Here is a 5,228-nt window from a genome sequence, read left to right on the forward strand (position 1 = left end):
TGATCTCGCCAGCAGTATGAGCTTTCGACCACTTTACCACCGCGGAAACGGATTTACCCGACCGCCCGACACAAAAGGTCGTTTCTTGGGCGCCCGTGCATCGCTGCGCTTATCCTAAAAGGGGGGGATGGGAGCCCTCTAGCGGCCATCGCTTCATCGGCGGCCTGTTATTTATACCGCGCTCAGGTGCATGTGTCGTTCCTCGTGCTGCGAGGTTCTATAGCTTCTGCTCCTGCCATCGGCCTGAACGGGTGTTCTTTCGCTCGCCGACTCACGCAATGTTATAGTGGACCTAACCTCGGTCCCCATAAGGCACATCCCAATTATAACACAATGACGCCGCAAAGAGGGAATGAATGCCCGCGCCTCGTCCGCAGCAGCATTGCATGCCAAAAAGTGCGACGCTAAATGTCAAAAGTGCGACGCTAAATTAGACTTAAAACAGAAAAGAACCATCCTTACGGCTATGGGAAGTTGTTTTCGCCGCATTAAGCATGGACATCTTTCAAAGACTTGTAGAATCAAAGTTATTTGCAAGAGATGTCAATGGAGACAAGCAACTACGATGTGCAATACTGCTTTCAACAGTGTCGCCCTGGCACTTGTAGCTATCGAAAAGAACGCAGAGCATGATTCTTAGTAACGCAAAAACTCGAAATAAAAGATATGTGAGAGGCGAGAGGAAAGGAAAGACGATCGCTTTCCTCTTGCCTCTCACTGTTATGTTAGAGTTTTCGCACTAGTATCATGTTCAGTAAACAGGAACTCGCCCAAGAAGTTATTTTGAAACGCAGACAAGGTCTGCTTGAATGCCTCAGAAATTGGCAACAGGAGAAAATCCCCCGACTCGAACAGTTCTGATGCCAACCGTCAGCAGTGACCAACGGAACCAATAAATGGACAGTTTGAATAATACTGTTCCACAGCGGTAGCCAACGCACGTTGATAATTGAATCATGCTGCGGAACACTCGGATGCAACTTACTCGGCACAGAAACACTGTCAGTCGGAGCTCTTCGCAGAACGTACAGCCAACGGACGTTCCGCAAGGTTGAAGTGTGCCTTCTCTGTGCGGACAGTGACAAATTATACAAGATCGAGGCGCCAGAAACACCTTCAATATGTAAGCAGGTCATACCCTTATTACTGAAGAAATTAAGACAACCCTTCTCGATCTTACGCTACCTCTCGGCAATGATTCCCCGCAGGGTGAGAATCCCAGTATGGACGTGCTAGTTGGATAGGACCATTTTTGGTATTTTCATATACAGGGTAAGTAAAGAGGCTCAGCAGTGCTTTGACATCATTAGACTGCTTGAAGGACTGAGTTGAAGGAAGAGGCTCAACCAGAGGTCTAAGAACTGCAGCCATGCAGTTGTTTTGAGGACGGATGTTGCAGATCGAGAAACGGCGCCGATATTGAAGTCGCTCTGGGAGCTTGAAAATATTGTGTCCCACTCGTTGGAAATCAGTTCAGATGTGCGCTCAGTCGAGGAAGTTTCTGACAGCATCAAAAGTGCAAACGGGTGCTATCAGGTCCGACTACCGTGGAAAAAACAAGTCCAACTTGCAGACAACAGCATTGTTGAGGAAATGGTTCCGCCAACTGACCAAGCGGCTGTTGAGAGCCCCGAGCCTACTGCATGAGTACGACAACGAAATGAGGCGATTGAGTGCGTAGCTGTACTTGGCAGTACCCATAATCACTGCCAGCACATTTATTACATTCCTCGTCAGCCAGTACTGTATAAGAGCAGTACAACGACCAATCGTCGCATCATTTTATTGCGATAGCAATTATATGGACACTTCAGGGGCATTTTGCCGTCGGTATCGCCGTTATGTTCTGTATGAAGTCACCGCATGCTGTATGTGCGAGTGAAAGCGCGTGTAGGGAGCCGACGGTCGCCGCTCAATCAAGCGCGCCCTAGGCAAGGAGAGCTGAGAGGAAGGACGCTGTCTTCTGTCTCGCGGGAGGCCGTAGGAGGATGGGAGGGAGGGGGGCCGGCATTTTTCTCCAGCAGCAGCTGCATATGTGTTCATGTTTACCTGTGCGCGCGTGACACCGTGCTTGTCTATTTAGTTAGTAAGCGAATGTTTACAACTGTATACGGCCAATTAAACTACTATCCTTGCTTCGTATAGCTCTACTAGTTGGCTATGACAATCGATGCTTCGCCTTGCGGGCGAAGCTGCGACTTATTTTTCTTACACTGATCGACTTCGCCAAGGCGCAAACGAACACGAAATGTTTTGTTCTACAGACAACTGGGTGTCTGTATTACCCTCCGGAACTCCTTTCCCCATATACGGTGAGAGCAAGGGCTCTTTTCCAAGAAATATGGAAAGAAAATCTGTCATGGTACCAGCTTCTGCTCAAATGATGTGAAAAGCTAACTTGTCTTCGTGAAATCATGGTCACTAGGAAAATCGACGCTGGCGCTGAAGCGAAATTGGCGCGTCGAACGCTACATACTTTTTTTCTGATGCCAACGCCACAGCTTACGGCGTTGTGGTGTATCTCTGCACAGAGACCGAAACAGACGTACACCGCTCGACGCTATTCCTGGCCAAATGTCGTATGGCGCAGTTGAAAACGATCACACTTGCTAGACTGGAGTGGATGGCAGCGTTGATAGATTCCCGACTACTAATTTGTGCAGTCGAATCTGAGTTTGGAAACAGAATGTCTACCTGTGTACCAATTCTATCATTACACTAAGCTGGATCCGAGGGGATGCATCGAGATGGAAGGAATTTGCGCGGAACCGCTTTACAGAAATTCAACAAAACACCGCCACCATGGCATGGCGGCACTGCCCTGGAAAAATGAATCCGGCTGACCTCATGACTCGGGGGAGACAGGAAACCATGTGAAGTCAAGTCAGCTGTGGTAGAACGGCCCAATGTAGAGGACGCAGGCAAAAGAAATGGTCCATCGAGCAGCATGAAAGATGTTCAAGTGAAATCGTACATTATGCGTTTTACGAGCACGGTGACTAGGGCAGTGCACCTCTAATTCACGACAGCTGCGCTCGCTCTATGCGTCCAAACAACCTAGAACTAAGGGGCCCAATATCGCCACCTCCTGATGATAGATCAGTTCGTCTTAAATATTCATGCCATGTGCTCCAGCTCTAGCCCGCTGCCAAGCCTCTTCCAGTGAGGCGTCTGCTCGTTGCGCCTCCCTGAATACCTGCGGGGTTCCACATCAGTTTCCCTTCCTGCGACTACACAGCATGTTGCCGCAAGATCTGCTTTTCCTCCACATGGATCATTTTTGCATGGAAATCCTTGCTTGCCTTTCCCTACAACAATCTCACCGATAGAGCTGTGGTCAAAATTAATCCGGAGCCCTCGACTACGGCGTGCCTCATAATCAGAACTGGTTTTGGCACGTAAAACCCCAGAAAGAAGAAGAAAGAAGAAGCACTTTCTCTACAGAGACCTTCGTAATCGTGACGTGTAATGAGCGCGTCCAACCTCTCCAATTGCTTGTCCGTCAAGGCGCACAGTAAGGCCGGTTGTACGCCATCACAGAAGATAAATGGTGCACCCTCAGGGGTCTCCAGTGGGACACATGCTAATTTAGCATGAACTTGCTCGCCAAAAGTGCCTTTCGATTTTATCATTGAACCAGTGCTTTCGTATCTCGGGCAGGCCGACTTGCGCACCACTGCGATGTCGGCTCCTGAGTTCAATCAGTGCATTTAGCATGCTCTCAACACGTTTAAGCACTGTTGCCAGGTCCGACGAGGCGGCGTAGCCAAAAGCTAGAGAAGTTGTAGCCCAAGTGTAGCCAAACACAAAAACTAAAAAAAAATATTCGTAGCCAAATAGAGCCATTTTTATTTTAAGTTTTATTTGTGTATACATTTTCACATTCGACTACGGCAATCCTTTTTTGCACAACCTGTCGTAAAAAAATTTCCGTGCTGCCGTGACGGTCGGCCCTGGACATATGATATCTAGCTCTGGCGTATGATATCTCGTATTATTTGTCTCATCGTCCTATCTTGTTCTCTCGATTTTTTCCCATTAGCTTGACCCAGGTTAGCTGGTACATGCTCTATATACTGTCCATCTACATCAACCTGGCCACCATCTTAGGTCTCTAGCATGGCAAGAACATACGTTAAAATAAAGTGACAGATAACAGATGCCACTCGCTGTCTGAATCGGTGTAAGCGAAGCTTTAAAAGATTACTGCGCAAAACGGCGCACCAGTGTAAAAAGCGCGCAGTCGTTTTCGGCGACGAGTACGTCCCGAACGTAACTGGCTCGAAATGGTAAAAGCCGCGACGATGCACAAAGAGGTAAACAAATGTAAGATAAAAATGTAAAAAATGTAAGGTAAACAACAAGTGGTTACGCTGTGAAAACCGCTACTGTCAAAAAGCAAACCATGTTGATGTGCTAATAAAGTTTTAGGATAGGGGCCCCCAAAATTTGGGGCGCCAAAGAGCTCTGGGGGTGTTAGCGTTGGGGCATGCAGGTGTGAAGAGTTTTAGAATAGGCGTCTTGCGTTTGTGGATAGTGCGTTGCGCTTGCAGCGTCACTACTGCGTCAAAGAAAAGGTGCTATAAATATTAAAATAAAATGTACCATTTCATAATAAGAAGAGTTTTTATATTTCCGTGTTTTCGCGTTTAATTACAACCTAGAACTTATTCTATTAGCAGCAAGCAACTTGTGCTTAGTATTGAGTAACCAACTTTACGTATCTTCACCCAGCCAGGTCAATCCGTGTTAGGCCTATGAGCCATGAAATCGACCATTGAATTCGGAATCAGCGGCGTCTAATGAATCAATATTCATTACACATGTTAGTTGAGAGAAAGCGATAACCGCAGTCACTTCTAGCTTACGAACTTCACACGTTAACACGAATCGAGCCCAGTTTGGTGCTAGGTTAGAACTGTCGCTTTGATGAGTGCCGCCATGTTTGTTGACGAAAGTGTTTGGGGCCCCCACTAAATCGATGAAATAGCGTGCCCGACGCAAAACCCAAACATAGTTTGCGTCTTGCGCATGCGCACTGGCTTCGACACACTTTGTTTGGGGCCCCAAAACGGTTGAGGCCCCTGTTCTCAAACTAATAATTGTTCGGGTGCCAAAACCACGATATGATTGGGAGGCATGACGCAGTGGGGGACTCCGGATTAATTTTGGCTACCTCGGGTTCTTTAACGTAGACCTAAATCTAAGTACACGGGTGTTCCCACATT

Source organism: Dermacentor silvarum, chromosome 3 (genome assembly GCF_013339745.2).
Source record: "Dermacentor silvarum isolate Dsil-2018 chromosome 3, BIME_Dsil_1.4, whole genome shotgun sequence".
Classification (NCBI taxonomy): Eukaryota; Metazoa; Arthropoda; class Arachnida; order Ixodida; family Ixodidae; genus Dermacentor; species Dermacentor silvarum.